The sequence below is a fragment of the Oryctolagus cuniculus genome, chromosome 7, assembly GCF_051225735.1.
Source record: "Oryctolagus cuniculus isolate XC-2025 breed Fujian yellow rabbit chromosome 7, ASM5122573v1, whole genome shotgun sequence".
Taxonomy (NCBI): domain Eukaryota; kingdom Metazoa; phylum Chordata; class Mammalia; order Lagomorpha; family Leporidae; genus Oryctolagus; species Oryctolagus cuniculus.
The window spans coordinates 118,557,688-118,574,614 of NC_142873.1; the positions used below are offsets into that span (position 1 = coordinate 118,557,688).

The 16,927-nt window shown below is 48.7% G+C and overlaps 1 pseudogene across 1 annotated transcript; it reads right to left on the minus strand.

The window, feature by feature from the left end:
- Nucleotides 1-1,359: 1,359 nt before the first annotated feature.
- Nucleotides 1,360-15,286, minus strand: LOC100338501 (Y-box-binding protein 1 pseudogene; annotated as a pseudogene). Its single transcript, XR_016210302.1, has 3 exons — nt 15,116-15,286; nt 12,326-12,458; nt 1,360-2,557 (listed from the first exon to the last, which is right to left on the minus strand). The product of XR_016210302.1 is annotated as a Y-box-binding protein 1 pseudogene (transcript).
- Nucleotides 15,287-16,927: the final 1,641 nt, after the last annotated feature.

A 16,927-nucleotide genomic window follows, 5' to 3' on the forward strand; every position in this document is an offset into this window, starting at 1 on the left:
CAATTATTCTTAGGTGTTTAAATTTTAACTGAAAAGTGATCCCTGTTAGGAATTTGGAAAACATTATGTTGAGTAAAATAAGCCAATCCCAAAGGGACAAAATACCACTTGTTCTCCTTGATAGGTGACAACTAACTGAGCACCAAAAAGGAAACCTGTTAAAGTGAAATGAACACTATGAGAAACGGTGACTTGATCAGCCCTCACCCTGACTGTTGATGAGCAGCTTAATATGTTATCCCTCTTAGTATTTTTTTTGTTTGTTCTACTTAATACTTTTGGTTGAATACTGTAATCAATACACAATTCTTCTTAAGTGCTGAAACTTAACTGAAAAGTGATCATAATTTCTTTATCAGTTCTTCAGTTGATGGTCATGGGTTGATTCTATATCTTAGCTATTGTGAATTGAGCTTCAATAAACATATGAGTACAGATAAGACTTTCATGTGCTGATTACATTTCCTTTGAGTAAATTCCCCAGAGTGGGATGGCTGGGTCATATGGTAGGTCTATAGTCAGATTTCTGAGGTACCTCCATACTGTCTTCCACAGTGGCTGTACCAGTTCACATTCCCACCAACAGTGGATTAGTGTACCTTTTTTCCCACATCCTCATCAGCACTTGTTGTTTGTTGATTTCTGTTTAAAAGCCATTCTAAACTGGGGTGAGGTGAAACCCCATTGTAGTTTTGATTTGCATTCCCTTGATGGCTAGTGATGCTGAGCATTTTTTCATGTGCCTGGTGGCCATTTGAATTTTATCTTTTGAAAAATGCCTGTTCAAGTCCTTTACCCATTTCTTAACTAGATTATTTGCTTTATTGTTGTTGAATTTCTTGAGCTGTTTATAGATTCTGGATATTAATCCTTGATTAGTTGCATAGTTCTCCAGTGTTTTCTTCCATTCTGTTGCCTGCCTCTTCATTTTGCTGAGTGTTTCTTTTGCAGTGCAGAAGCTTCTCAAAATGATGTAATCCCCTTTGTCAGTTTTGGCTTTGATTGCCTATGCTTCTGGGGTCTTTTTTTTATTATTATTATTTAAGACCTTTATTAGCAGGTGCTTGCAGTTTGTTGACTTTTTTGAAAAAATCAAGTTGTAAACTTTTATTACAAATTAAAAATGAAGTTCTTAAAAATCTCAACTTGACCAGATATGAAACAATTTAAAAACCTTTAAAGGTGTATTGAGAAAAACCAGGCTTTTTTTAAAAACACGTTTGTCGTTATCAAAAAGAGACATCTTTAGGTAAAAATAATAAAAACCCCATGCTGCATAGATAATGCAGATAGTTCTAGTAATCTGGTCAATGGGAAAAAAGCAAGCACTTAAGGTCTTCAGCTCCAATCTTTTGTTCATTTCTTATTGCTGGAATTTCATATTCATTTCTTCTTGTTGGATGACTAAACCGGATGATGGTAGAGATGTTAAGCCGGCATTTACTCAGCCCCGCCCTGCTCAGCCTCGGGAGCGGACGAATTCTCAGCTGGTGGATCGGCTGCTTTTGTCTCTTTGCCATCTTGTGGTTTAGGGTTATCTGGGCGTCTGCGTCGGTAGTTGAAGTTGCGGCGGTACCGACGCTGAGGTGGCTGCTGACCCTGGGTCTCATCTCCTTGGTTTTCCTTATCTTCTTCATTGCCGTCCTCTCTAGGCTGTCTTTGGCGAGGAGGACCTCTGCGGAATCGTGGTCTATAACCCTGATACATATTCTGTCTCACTGGTCTACCTTGTTCTCCTGCACCCTGGTTGTCAGCACCTTCCATCACTTCTCCCTGCACAGGAGGGTTGGAATACTGTGGTCGACGCCCATAGGGTCTCCGCATGTAGTAAGGTGGGAACCTTCACCTGCGGTAGGGCCGGCGTTGTTGGGCCTGGCCTTCGGGAGCGCTCTCCGATCCCTCATTCTTTTCCCCACTCTCACTATTCTGGTAATTCTGCTGGTAATTGCGTGGAGGACCCCTACGACGTGGGTAGCGTCTATAATGGTTACGGTCTGCTGCATATTTACTGCCTTGCACTGGAACTCCACCAGGACCTGTAACATTTGCTGCCTCCGCACCCTTTTCTCCTTCAACAACATCAAACTCCACAGTCTCTCCATCTCCTACACTGCGAAGGTACTTGCTGGGGTTATTCTTCTTTATGGCAGTCTGGTGTACAAATACATCTTCCTTGGTGTCATTCCTGTTGATGAAACCATATCCGTTCCTTACAATGAACCATTTTACTGTTCCCAAAACCTTCGTTGCGATGACCTTTTTGTCCCCGCTGGCGGGCGCCGCCGATGTAAGGCCGCCCGGGCCACCGCTCCCTGCGCCGCTGCCCGTGGTGCAGGGCTTGGTTTCGGCAGCGCTGAGGGCGGGGGCGGCGGGGGCGGCTGCTGGGTCTCGGCCTCGCTGCTCTTAGTTGTGGTGATGGTGACTGGGGCCGGCTGCAGCAGCTGCGGCTCCTCCAGGGGTGTGATGGAAACTAGGCCTGCGGCGGCGGTGGAGCTGCTCAGGGCTCTCTGGGGTCCGCTCTCCGCTCCCGCTACCGATCCAACTCCTGGGGTCTTTTCTAAGATGTTTTTGCCTATGCCAATGTCTTGCATGGTTTCAATATAGTTCTAGAAGTTTTAGAGCCATTAGCAAAAAAATATATATCAAATGAATATAAATTGAAAAGGAGGAAGTCAAATTATCCCGGTTTGAAGATGACATGATGCTATATATAGGGGAACCAAAAAAACTCCACTAGGAGACTATAGGAACTCATAAGAGAGTTTGGTAAACTTGCAGGATACAAAATCAACACACAGAAATCAATAACCTTTATATACACATATAATTCCATGGCTTAGAAAGAATTTGTAAGATTAGTCCCATTCACAATAGCTACTACAAAAATGAAATACCTTGTAATCAATTTAACCAAGAAGGTGAAAGATGTATATAATTAAAATTATAAAACATTAAGGAAAGAAATAGAAGGAGACACAAAAAATTGAAAAATCTTCTATATTCATGGATTGGAAGAATTAATATCTTCAAAATGTACATACTACCAAAAGCAATTTACAGATTCAGTGCATGCAATCCCAAAATATCAATGACATTCTTCTCAGATCTAAAAAAAAAAAAGCTAGAAATAAACTATGCTAAAATTCATATAGAAACACAAGAGATCCCATATAGCTAAAGCAATCTTACACAACAAGAACAAAACTGGAGGCATTACAATACCAGATTTCAAGACATACTACAGAGAAGTTATAATCAACACAGCCTGGCACAAAGATAGACATGCAGACCAAGGGAACAGAAAAGAAATCTCAGAAATTATTCCCCTTATCTACAACCAACTAATCTTTGACAAAGGAGCTTAAATCAATTCCTGGAGAGCAGGCAGTTTCTTCAACAAGTGATGTGGGTAAAATTGAATCTACATGTGCAGAAGTATGAAACAAGACCCCTACCTTACACCTTATACAAAAATCTGCTCAAAATGGATCAAGGATTCTAATCTATGATCCAATTCCATAAAATTACTAGAGGAAAACAATGGGGAAACTCTGCAAGACATTGGAGTAGGCAAAGGCTTCTTGGAAAAGACCCAAGAAGCACAGGCAATGAAAGCAAAAATAGACAAATTGTATTACATCAAATTGAGAAGCTCCTGCACTGTAAAGGAAACACTCAACAAAGTGAAGAGGCAATCAACAGAATGGAAGAAAATATTTGTAAACTATGCAACTGATAAAAGATTGATATTCCAGATCTATAAAGAGCACAAGAAACTGAACCACAACAAAACAAACAATCCAGTTAAGAAATGACAAAGAACATAAACAGACAATTTCAAAGTGTGAAATTCAAATAGCCAACATGCACATGAAAAATATTCTTAGGATCACTAGTCATCAAGGAAATGCAAATCAAAACCACAATGAGGTTGCACCTCACCCCAATCAGGATGGCTCTCATCCAAATATCACAAAACAATAAATGCTGGTGAGAATGTAGAGGGGAAAGTTACCCTATTTTGCTGTTGGTGGAAATGTAAACTAGTACAGCCATTGTGTAAAACAGTATGGAGATTTTTCAGAGATCTGAAACTAGATCTACCATATGATCTAGCCATCCCACTCCTGGGAATTTACCCAAAGGAAATGAAAGAGTTATTTGTACCCTTATGTCTCCTAGCACTCAGTTCACAATAGCTAAGATATGGAATCAACCCAGATGTTCACCAACTGATGACTGAATAAAGAAAATACGGTGTTTGTATGCACTATGGAATATTACTCAGCCATAAGAAAGAATTAAATCCTGTCTTTTGCAAGAAATGGTGCAACTGGAAACCATTATGCTTAGTGAAACAAGCCAATATCAAAAAGACAAATATCCTATGTTTTCTCTGAAATGTGGCAGTTAATATAGAATACAAATAATGTATAGGAACAAAATGGTTACTTTGGGATGTGATTGTCATTTTATGCTTATGTTTATACTCCTGTGGAACTGTAGTCTTCCTACTTTTTATATGCTGAATGTCATGGTTAGTGGGGAATTAAGGCTGTGAATATAGAGTGAGTTAAAATTATGTTTTGCAAAAACTGATGAACAGAGGGAAGGGAAGGGAAGGGAAGGAGAGATATATGGGGAGCAGAGGCATAGGGGAAGTGTGGCTGACTTCTTGGAACTGTACCTTTGGAATGTATAAAATCTGTTCTGTTTATATTAATATAAATTTTAAAAAAAAGAAATGTTGAAGAGCAAGTGAGAGGTTTTGAGCACCCCAGTGATACAGACTTTTATTATAAAAAGACTCCTTGGAACTGGGCAGAAGAGGAAGAACTGCATGTACTGACCAGTTGGTGATGTGCTCTGATAGCCCTGTGATAAATCAGGGAGGCTTAAACTATGGAAAAGGCAGTGAAGACAAAGAGAAAGGGAGCAATTTGACATATTTAGGAAGGAAAGTTAAAAGAAGTTGGCAATTTTATTTAAAGAGTGAAGACAAAGGCAGAATTGCATAGGACTACAGATTACCTGTTTATTCATTTAATGTATATATACTGAGTACACACTATATGCCAAGACACTGTGTGGGTATTAGGGATTTAATGGTGAGCTTCAGGAACCCTGTCTTAAGATGCATAATGGTAAAGATAATTCATCAAATATGCATCTAGATAAATGCACCATGAAAAATTGGACAAACAGCATGAGAGAGAATAATAGGAAGCTGCTCATTTGCCATAGGGAAGGAGCAGTTAGGAAAGGTCTCCCCACAGACAGGAAATGTGAGCTGAGTCCTGAGAGTTGAGAATCATTTAGGGATGGAGTTGCAGCATAGAAAGTTAAGTCTCCACCTGCACTGCTGGCATCCACTATGGACCCCGGTTCAAGTCCTGGCTGCTTCACTTCTGATCCCGCTAATGTGCCTGAGAAAGCAGCAGAAGATGTCCCAAATCCTTGGGCTCCTGCACCCACGTGGGAGACTCAGGAAAAGCTCCTGGCTCCTGGCTTTGGATCTACCCAGCTCCAGCCATTGCAGCCATCTGGGGAGTGAACCAGTGGATGGATGGAAAACCTCTCTCTCTCTCTCTTTCTCTCTCTCTCTCTCTCCCCTCTCTAAGTCTGCTTTTCAAATAAATAAAAATAAATCTTTTTTAAAAAAAGAGAGAGAGAGAAGATTTAACCAGATGATGAGTCAGGGAACGAGAACAGCTTGCGCAAAGACCTTGGGGGCAGGAAAGGTTTGTGAGGATGAAATGAAGCCGTAGGAAATGAACAAAAGGAAGAGTGGGACAACATGGATGAGGGAAATCAGTCAGGATCCGCTGAAGGCTGCTGTCAACGTTAGGGACTAAGAGAACTCAAAGTACATCAGGAAGTACTGTTCCAAGCAGACATTTGGCCATCTGGTGGACAGAGGTACCCCTCCAGGTGAGCAGCATCTGAAGATGTGAGGTCATTTGCCAAGGGACCATGAGGTTGGAGACGCCTGGGAACAGCCTATGGGCACGCTCAGAAGGAATCAGGGAGGGCGTTGGAAGGTGGTCAAGGAGATCTGACCTGGATGCCGTGGTTTGGCAGTGATGAGTGTGGAGGACCCAGCTGAAACCATGCTTACAGATGCAATCCCCCAGCGAGAACAAACAAAGGAGAAGAGAAAGCCACAAACGGAAACTGCTGAAGGACCCAAGAAAGAGCCTGCAGCCTTCTCAGACGACTCAGGTTGGATTCTTGTCACCAGATTCCCAGGCAGCCACAGGAGAAAAGTGTGGGTAGGAATGAGGAGCCCAAGGGAACACTTCTATGGCAATGGAATGTTTATTTCTGTGCCCTCTCCATGCCAGAAGGCTAATATTGTTACTGAACTTGACTTGTCACATGTTGTGAATTCAGTAATAAATGAAAATACTCACTTGATTTTTTAAGAGAAAACTTGAACTGGTCAAAGTAACCTTTTCCCCTGTAAACAAAACCAAGTCTTGTGCAACTGAGCACAAGAGCAGCCAATGTTCAGTGATTTCATATGAAATTACTCTCCTTGCACTTTAGCCCTAATTATTATGTCAAATATGATGCAGCAGAATGTGAGCAAGAAAAGACATCAAATAGGCATCAGGTGGCCCAGAATCTAGTGATTTCCCTTAAGAGCATTGGCAAGTGTTGAGACCTAAGCTAAACCAGCTCCCTGTCCTCAGCTTTGTCATCTGTGGAAATAGAAAAGCAGGCTTGATCGTGACTCAAATGTCTGCAAGCGTTCTATAAGGAGGAGGCTAATAAGAAGCGAATTCCCGGTGAACTATAGAGTCCCGGGCCTGCACATGTATCATCTCATTTAACACACGCAGCATTCCTCTGGGGTGGCCAGCTCCGAGGCAGCAAAACTGAGGGTCCAAAAGGTCAGTGCTTTCATAGAAAGTGTGGGGGTTTTGACATCAGGCAAATCTAGATTTCATTTTTCTTAAACTTTAAGCATTTTACGTATTTTCTTTTTTATTTGAAAGACAGAGACAGAGATGTTCCATCCTCTGGTTCACTACCCAAATGCTTGCAACAGCCAGGGCTGGGCCAGTCAAAAGCCAGAAGACCAGAATTCCATCTGGTCTCCCACAGGGGTGGCATCAACTCAAGCATTGGAGCCATCATCTGCTGCCTCCCAGGGTGCTTGTTAGCAGGAAATTCTATGAGAGACAGAGTAACTTGGACGTGGGACACAAGCATCTCAGGTGTTAACTGCTGTACCAAACACCTGTCCCCAAACCTGGGTTCGAGTACTTATGGTGCCGGTTATCAATTTCCGTCATCCAGGCCAGTGTTCACCCTTCATGGTCTGCTTGGTGAGGTGGAACACTTTTGCCAGCTGGTGTAATGTTCAGCTTTGTCAGTAGAGGGCACTAAGGGGATGCCAGTGCAGAAAGGGCCTTTCTTCCCGGCCCTCTGGGCTTGCTCCCTTTGCTCCTGGGATGAATAGCAGCCGGTATGCACAGGACACCCGCTGGGGCTCAGCACTGCCTTGGGCAGCTCCCCAGGAAGCTCCCCCCTGCAGGGGACAGATGCCCCCAGGGCTGCATCAGCACCCAGGGGCAGGCAGATGTTGCACTGTGGCACTTCAGCAGACTTCATTGTTGGTGGACACACCCAGCCACAGCCCAAGGTCTGAATCAGCCTGGGCAGGAGAGGCAGGATGTTTTCTGTGATTTGTTCCTTGCTTGGATACCCTGCTGCAACCCTGGAGACAGCAGCCACTCCCTAGATCCTCTACCCCTGCATGTGCTAGGATCATCGCCGCCCCCCCCCCATCTTCCCCGCTACCAGTCACCAGCTCTTTATAAACTTCCCTAATTGAAATTACTGCGTGGTTTCTCTCTTCTCAGTGGCCCTTCCTGATGTGCTGACAGAGCCAGAGAAAGTCACTTAACCTCTCTCTGAACTTCAACTCCTTCTATAAAAATAGAAATAAAGGGCCCAGCACTATGGCCCAGCAGATTAAGCTGCAGCCTGCTGCACCGGCATCCCATACGGATGCCAGTTTGAGACCCAGATGCTCCACTTCCAATCCAGCTCCCTGCTAACGGTCTGGGAAAGCAGCGACACATGGTCCAAGCCATTAGGCCCCTACCACCCACATGGGAGACCTGGATGGAGCTCCTGCCTCCTGGCTCCTGGCTTCAGCCTGGCCCAGCCCCAGCCATTGCAGCCATTTGGGGGAGTGAACCAGCAGATGAAAGATCTCTCTCTCTCTCTCTCTCTCTCTCTCTCTCATTTGGGGGAGTGAACCAGCAGATGAAAGATATCTCTCTCTCTCTCTCTCTCTGTATAACTGCCTTTCAAACAAATAAATGTTTTTTTTTTAAAAAAAAGGAAGTAATCGCTTTTTTAAAGATGGAAATTATAATAATATCTCTCAACAAATTTTCACAAAGGAAAATTGGAGCTGCTGTAATATATTTGCACGGCACTTAGGAAAGTGTCGGCGATGATGGCTCAAGCCTTGAGGCTTTTACTGCTTTTCTATTAATCTTTCCAGCGTCACACAGCTGGTCGAGAGTGGAGATGGGATTGAGTCTGGATCTAAATTAGAGAGCACCTTCTTTCCACAGCTAAATGTGGAGATGCCCCCCTCCTGAGCAGTGTCAGCCCCTCGGAGGTGGCCACTGCAGAGGCTAACAGCCTGGGTTTGGAACCAGCATTTATCAAGGGTGTGTGGCCTTAGGCAAAGCAGCCTCTCAGTGCCCAGGCTTCCCTCTCGGTGAAGAGGATGCTGAAGGATGCACAGGGTAGCACGCCAAGCGCTCAGCTTGGTGCCTCACCTGGAGTAAGACATTAACAGGGGTTGCCAAGAGCCTTGTTTTCCCAGTGCTCATCACAGTCCTGGAACGTGGTGAACTCCCAGGAGACGTCACGGGTACTGTTGTCCTATGTGAATGAATGAATGAATACAGGAGAAATGCCAAATGATAGAGAAAACTGCTTTGAAATGTCAGAAGTCAGGAAATAGGCCACATAAGCATTAAAAATGCTGTCCCCGGGGTGGGCATTTGGTGGTGGCTTAGATGACCACATCCCCTATCAAAGTGCCCAGGTTTGATTCCCACTTCCAGCTCCTGACTCCAGCTCCCTGCTGATGCAGGCCCTGGCAGGCAGCAGCAGTGGCTCAAGCAAATGTGTCCCTGATGCCCACACAGAGGACCCAGATTGAGTTCTTGGCTCTGGCTCCATCCTGCTGATCCTGAGATGTAGCAGGCATTTGGGGAGAGAACCAGCCAATGGGAGGTCTTTCTCTCTGTGCCTGCCTGTGTCTCTCTTAGCCCGTGGGCTGAGGGGACTCTCCTGCAAGGCAAGAGGCGGCCCAGGCATTTGCTGCCAGGCAGCCCAAATGAAGAACACACGGGCGGAGCTAGGGACCTTCCAAGAGGACGATCAGCCTCAGCTTACGAATGCGTGAAGTGGCCACTAGAGGGAGAGGACCCAGGAGGGGACAAGCTGTCAGGAACTCCTGAGAACAGCTCCCCATACCCAGGCTGGCCTGGAGCAAGAAGAACAAGGGCAGCTCTGCTTCTCCAAGCCCCGTCTGTGCCACCACCACCATGGAGCCAGGCCCCTCACACACAATGCTTTCCTTTTCACGCTCTCAAGAGGCACTGTGAAATCACTGGCATCCGAGGCCGGCGTCATGGTGCAGCAGGTAAAGCCACAAGCTGCAACAACAGTATCCTTTGTGGGCACCAGTTCAAGCCCTGGCTGCTCCGCTTCTGACCCAGCTCCCTGCTTATGCACCTAGGAAAGCAGCTGAAGACGGCCCAAGTTTGGGCCCCTGCACCCATGTGGGAGACCTGGAGGAAGCTCCTGGCTCCAGCCTGGTCACTGCAGCCACGTAGGGACTGAATCAGCAAATGGAAGATTTGTGTGTGTGTGTGTGTGTGTGTCCCTCTCTTTCTGTAACTCTGACTTTCAAATAAAGAAATCTTTTAAAAAATAAATAAATGTGCTGGCTTCCACTCCACATTGCTCTGGGCAGTGACCAGGGCCGGCGACGGAGGAGGCGCTCCAGCTCTCTGCTGGGCTCTGCAAAACAAACGCAGTCCTGGCACTGCAGAGCGGAGAGAACAGAACGCTGGGCCACAGCCAGCCACGCAGAGGAAGGGGCAGAGGGCGGCCGCGCACCCTGACAACTGGCCTCTCACCGCAGCCCTGCGTCCTGATTTCTGGAGGAAAGCATCGAGGGTTAAACACATTCAAAAATGATCTCCAGACAAAATGCCCTCTTCATCAATGATGAAAACAGTAGTAACTGGTTCTCACCGAGTGCTTTGTGCCTGGGTGGGTGTGTCACTCGGGGTAACCGTGTACCACTTGGAATACATGCAATAATGAAATGCATACAGTACTGCACAGGTACTTAGTGTTCAGATCAAGGCAAATCTCAGACCTTTAATTTTCTTTCATCCTCAGGCACATCTACAAAGCGAGAATTACTCTTCTCCCCCCGTAGAGGTGTGGGAGAGGTGAGGCCACTTGCAGCTGCAGAGACATCAGCGAGGGAAGCAGACAACCCCGGGCTCTCCTGCTCCGAAGCTCGCCCTTGTCCCCCAGGGCCCCGCTCTGCCCCACCCCTCATCCCGCTGGGGCAGTGCCCTGCCTCTGCCTCTGCTCCCTGCCGTCTCCTCCTCACTCCTCACAGACCATGTGTCTGCAGTTACAGAATCTTGGTGTGACGGCAGAATCTGCCACCCTCTGGCTGCACGACCTTGGAAAGTCACTCCTGCTGACTCTAGCTCCAACAGGAGAGAGATGGTACTAAATAATGTCTAAAACCCTTCTAACAGTAAGTGGTCTAAATAGAGAATTGTTGGTGAACTCATTTATCCTGAGCTGTGGCTGGTTGATAAGGAAACTAACACTGTCCTATCAACAAATGAAATTGCTTTAAAGAGGAATTGGCAAGGGGGCTGGAATCGTGGCATAGCAGGTAAAGCTGCCACCTGTGATGGCTGGAGTCCAGGCTGCTCCACTCTCAATCCAGCTCCCTGCTCATGGACTTGGGAAAGCAGGGGAAGATGGATCAGCTGTTTGGACCCCTGCACCCACGTGGGAGATCCAGGTGAAGCTCCTGGCTCCTGGCTTCGGCCTGGCCCAGCACTGGTTATTGTAGCCATTTGGAAAGTGATCCAGCATGTAGGTCTCTCTCTCTCTCTCTCTCTCTCTCTCTGCTGTTCTGACTTTTAAACAAATAATTAAATATTTATCATAAATAAATAAATAGGAGATGGCCTAAGGAGATATTATGTAGCCAAAGGAATGACTCTGTATTTATAGAATAAAAGGTACCTGGTTATGCACAGCTCAGTATCTTGGACAACCTAGGGGAGGAATTATTGGAACTGTTCAGGTCTACCCTACCCTGTGTTCCCATGAGCCTCTGGGGCTCCTTCTTACGTGCAGCTACCATACAGGCATCCTCCAAGCCCCTCAGAGACCACGTCCCTTAAGATCGCCTTAGGCTCCCTACCGGCTACAGCAGAAAATCTCTCACCTGCGCCCGCCCTTCTTCCACGTTCACTCACCACTACTCACCATCACGCTTTCTCTCAAGACAAAGGGAGCCCCAATTCTGGTTCCAACGAGACCTCGACTTTTCCAACTCTTCATCTGCACCACAGGCCATCCTCCCTCTCTGGAGTACAAGACCCTTCCCTTGCCTCTTCTGTCAAATCCCACCCACCCATAAGGCCCTACTTGGACACCACCACTGCGCTGAACTCGCCCTCCATCACCATCCCTAACTGGACATTTCTCCTGCTCCTCGGAGCCTTGGGTCTCTGATGACTCAGACCCCATTAGCATCCGTGGTCTCTTCCCTGGGGGGTGAGACCTGGAAGGCTCCCAGTTTGTACCATCAACGTGCACCGTGTGGATTCCCAGGCAGTGCCGGCTGAGCTGGATTAGATCACTCTCAACGCAGTGAGCATGGGAGCAGACACCAGGAAGAGTCGTGCACCCCAGTAGCTTGGAGACGCTTCCCCCAGCCTCTTCATGGATCAGGAAATGCAGCACTGGGATCCTCTTCGGAAGGTTCGGCAGGAGGTGACTGTCACTTCTGTCACCCCTCTGGGCCCACCAGCCAATGTGCAGTGAAGCCCTGCTTCCCTGGGCAACTCCCAGCCAATGGAAGGGGTGTTAGCACCTGCTCACTCCTGCCAGGCACAGGGCACCCCCAACGGGCTGCTCAGCTCGGGAACCCCCACATCAGCCTGGCTGAAGCTTTCTTAGAAGGTGCCAGCATCTGAGACGCCCAAGGGAAAGACGCGCATCAGGGCTGCGTGCTGACCTGCAGCTGCTATCGCCTCCCCTCTACCCTTCAGCAGTGCAACCTCCAGTAAATCCATGAACAGTAGCCTTGTCCTGGCATTGGCTCCCCCAACAATCCCAACTAACATGTCCTCTTTGCTGGAGATGAGTTCCTAGATGAGCCCACATAAGTCTCACGCACGGGAGCACCTGCAAAAACCAGCATCTGTGGACTGGGACCCCAGCTCCCCAGCTCCCCAGTCTCACCAGGCTCCCTTTCCCTCCCTCCCTCATGCTGACCTTGGCCTGCTTGCCACTAGGGGCCCCTCTGTCCCCCTGATCTGATCTTCCAGACACTTCCCTCCCAGCCTCCTACCCCCTCCACTCACTGTTCATGGGCCATGAGCTGCTGGAGGGCAGCCTCCCCCAGTGATGCTTCTGCTGTGACAGCAGTGGGCTCCCCGGCAGGCAGGACCAAGCATCCATAACACAGCCTCCGTCAGCTTCTTCCCTGAAGGAGGCACCATCTGAGGGGCCTTGCAGCCATCCCAACCCAAACAGGGCCAGGGGCCAGGTGGGAGAGGCCCACAGGTCTTCAGCAGCCACTTGTCCAGGAGGGGCAGGGAGAGGCATCCCAGCTACAACAGGGAAGCGGGGAGGGGTTCAGAGCAAGCAGACTGGGATCCGAAGAAGAGTAGGAGGCTCCCGCAGCTCTGACTTATGCACAGCTAGGACTGCTGGGGGTCTGGTGAGTGACTCAGGGGTGAGGCCACCCGAGGAGACAGCTGGCGGAGGGGGCGAGCAGTCCCTACCTCCAGCCCAGCCTTGGCTCACCATGCTCAGTGGCTCTGGAGGGCGCTGGCTGCCCAGTGTCCCCCTGGTGCCAGTGCAGATGGAACTTCCTCTGCCACATTCTCCCATCCGCCCTCCTGGGCTGCCACTCTGGTTTTCTGTCACAGTGCTTGTCACAGTCTCTCTCTGACTCCTCCCAGAAGCTGCAGAGAGTGGACACTGACCTTCCCCCCACACTGTCCCTGTCCCATCCCACCAGAGTAGACAATGCCACATGTGAGCACAGAACCACTGCCACCCCCACCCCCCTCCCCCTCCATAGGCACAGAGAACTCTCTGGCTTTCTCTTGTCCAAGCCTCTTTGTCCCCTGAAAAGTTCAAGGTCAAGTCCGTGTAATAAGAAGTACATTTTTTTTTTTTTTTGCCCTGTGGACCCCAGGACTCCACCTGATGTTGAAGAAGTGGATCCTTTCCAGGTTGTTCCTGCCTTGGGAACTCCATGAGCACATGGGCCCGGGAGCCCACAGCCTCCCGGCTCCCAGTATCTCTCATTCATCTGTGTTTCCTTCCTTGTTCTAGCTCTGGAAAAGGGGCCACAAGGCCAGGCAGCACCAGCCGGCTCTCAGCCCTAATAGGGATGCAATCACTCTGAAAACAGAGTTCCTGTCCAGATAACTAGGAGGACCTCCAACTCCCCTATTCTGCTCTGTGCCAAGTCCCAGCTTCTGACCTAAATCCCAGACAGGGAGATAAAAGAACCCCTGCTCCCTCACAGACCCCAACACATGCCAACCTCCAAGCAGCTAGCTCCTACGCACCTGCTTGTTCACTCTCAGAAGACACACTGATGCCCTCACTATCCAACACATCCAGCCACTTCCTGTCTTGAAAAGACTCCCAGTTGGGGCCAGTGTTGTGGTGCAATGGGTTAAACTTGCACCTGCAACACCAGCATCTCATATGAGCACTGGTTTCAGCCCTGGCTACTCGGCTTCCAATCCAGCTTCCTGCTAGTGAGTCTTAGAACACAGCTGGAGAGGACCCAAGTGCTTGGGAGCCCCAGATGGACTTCCAGGCTCCTGGCTTTGGCCTGACTCAGTCCCGGCCATTGCAGCCATTTGGGGAGTAAACTAGAGTATGGAAGATCACTCTTTGTCTCTCCCTCTCTGTGCATAACTAAAGCCTTTCAAAGAAGTGCATAAATACATAAATCTTCAAAAAAAATAAAAAAAACTCTAAGTGCTTCAGTCAGCTCTGCACGCTTCTGAGACATACAAACCCTTACACAAGCATTCTTGATCTCTCTCTCCCTCTCTCTCTCTCTCTCTCTCACACACACACACACACACCTGGCACATGGAAGAAATGCTGATCTCTGGCTTTTCCTGCCTTCATCACCCTAAACCAGAAACCACCATTGATGAGTTCTTACACTGAACCAGTGACTACATCTCAACAACCACACAAGGTAAACGCTATCATCCTCACTGCTTTTTGCAGATAAAAAAAAAAAAAAAAAAAAAAAAAAAAAAAAAAAAAAACCTAGGATTAAGAGAATTCCAAGTAGCTTTGGCAAGGTCCCCCATCAGGTGGGAAGGCGATGTTGTCCAACTTATGCGACCCCAAGCTCACAGGCAGTGGAACCACCTGCCTCGGCCAGCCCCCCTGCCCCTCGCTTTTGGACTCAGAGCCGAGCTCAAACCCTGGCCCGGCCTCTGAGTGCAGGGCTCCAGGAATGCCGCGGCCTCACTCTCCCACTTAGCAAACGAAGCAAACACATCTGTTTGGCAGAGTTGTAAGGATTGCAAAGGGTTTATCTAAAGCACTTAGCACACTGCCTGACTGAGGACCGGTCATTAATAAGTGTCCTATTTCTGTCTTCCTGTAAAATTATAGTAGTCTCTACAAAGACCAAAATGAGCTCGCAAGGTAACAGCCCAGGGCCAGGATAGCAGAGTTGGAAAAACAGGCCAGGAGAGCAGCTTTTTCAAGTGTAGTTTTAAAGACAAATAAAAAATAGCGTTCTCCTTCCCAGTACGGGGTGAGCCATGTGGAACTCATTTCCCTGAGAGGCTGCGCAGACGGAGCCGGTGCGCAGGTTCAAGCGGAGTTGAGATGGCCTGGCGGACCGCAGAGGCCGCAGGGCACGGGGATGAGCCACAGCACCTCCTGCTTGGCCCGCACTTCCCACAAGCTTGCCCCCCGCCATCTCGTTTAGTCTTCACCCCCACCCCCAGAGCCAGAACAGGAGACTGAGACGTAGAGGCTTGAGGTCATCATCTCTGAGGCCAGACGGAGGAACGGAGGCCCAGAGAGCGAGCACGCCATGCCCACACCGATGGCCAGGACTCCAAGAGGTGGAGGGGAAGGCGAGGTCGGAGGAGGGACTTCCTGTTGACCACAGAAGACGCCCACACTCATCGGCCGGCAGACCCAGGACGCAGGAGAGAGCAAGCTGGGGTGAGCCTCTGTAAACTGTGCGTCCCAGGCTCCTCCACCGGCCTGTCAGGCTCTGTTCCAAGCGCTTGATAAGCTCCGACGTCAACTTCACAGAACTCGTCCGGTAGGCTCCATCTCATCAGCTTTGACAGACGTGCACTATGGAGGCCTTCCTGTACAAACTAGGGGAAGAGAGGTGTGAAGCCAATTGCTCGAGCTCACCCAGGGGGCGTCCGTGCTCATGCACTCAACACCACATAGACTCCTCCCCATGTATGGCCGTGGCCTTTAGGACTCATGGTGGGGCCTAAGGAAGGTCAATGGGTGGGACTGAAGGGAAAGGAGCTGACATTCACTGTGTCCCGGAAATGTACACAGTTGGCCCCGTTATGTGCAGAAGTTGTCCTACAGAGTCATTGTAGCCTCTGCATCGCTGGATACTGAGCCATCGCTCCTAGGGGAAACACAGGGCCGGGCTCCCACCTGACAGAGTCTGTATGGAGCTCAGCGACCTGCTCGCAGCCGTGCAGGCGGGGCCACAGCCCGGACTTCCCTTCAAAGAAGAGCACATTCGAACCTTCCTCATCACTCCACACCCTGCTAACATAAACCCCAGATAACTCGGTGAATGCTGCACAGGACTGGGGAGGACTGGAAGGTCCAAATTTGAGAGCCAGCCCCACCCTCAGTTTTTCCACCTGTCCAGTGGACTTGCGGCTCTTGCCTCCCTGGAGAGAAGGGCTGTCAGGAGGAACGGAGGAAGCTGCCACAGCTTGACATGTGAGTCATTGTCTGCCTCCCTCTGAAATCAGGCCCTTTCCTAGGAAGGCAAAAGGTTGCAAAAAGCAAGATTCTTGTGCTGTTCCACCACGCAGACTGGGGCAGGTCCAGGCAGTCCCCCAGCTGGAGCTGAGAGCCTGCGCTCACAGTCTGGTGCCACGCGAGGAGCCAGCTAACATGAAGGGATGTGCTTCTGTCTCCATGCCCAGTCCTCCCTCCTGAACTTCCTGTCTCCAGAGCCCAAGCACTGCCCAACATGGATTATTGGAAGCACAGATAAATCTCTCATCTTCTCTCTAGCGCCAAATGGTACAAAGCTGTTTCCTAAAAGAGACACCCTGGGTGAGCCGAGCCTATGGCACTTTGTGAAGATCCCATGTTTTGAAGTCAGAGGATACCGAGTCTAATTGTCAAGGCCACTACCAAGTGCGTGGCCATCACTCTTCTGCTGTGACCCTCAGGCCTCGTATGGGGAAATGGGATGTGATTGGCTTCAGAACAAAGCGAGTTCAAGTCCTTTCCACTTTGCTACTCCAAGCAAGTCCTGAATGGGCTCTACCTTTTAGAATGGCAGCCGTGTTGCCCCTGCAGAGCCATCGAATCAGGAGATGCCTTTAAAAAAGAAGATTTT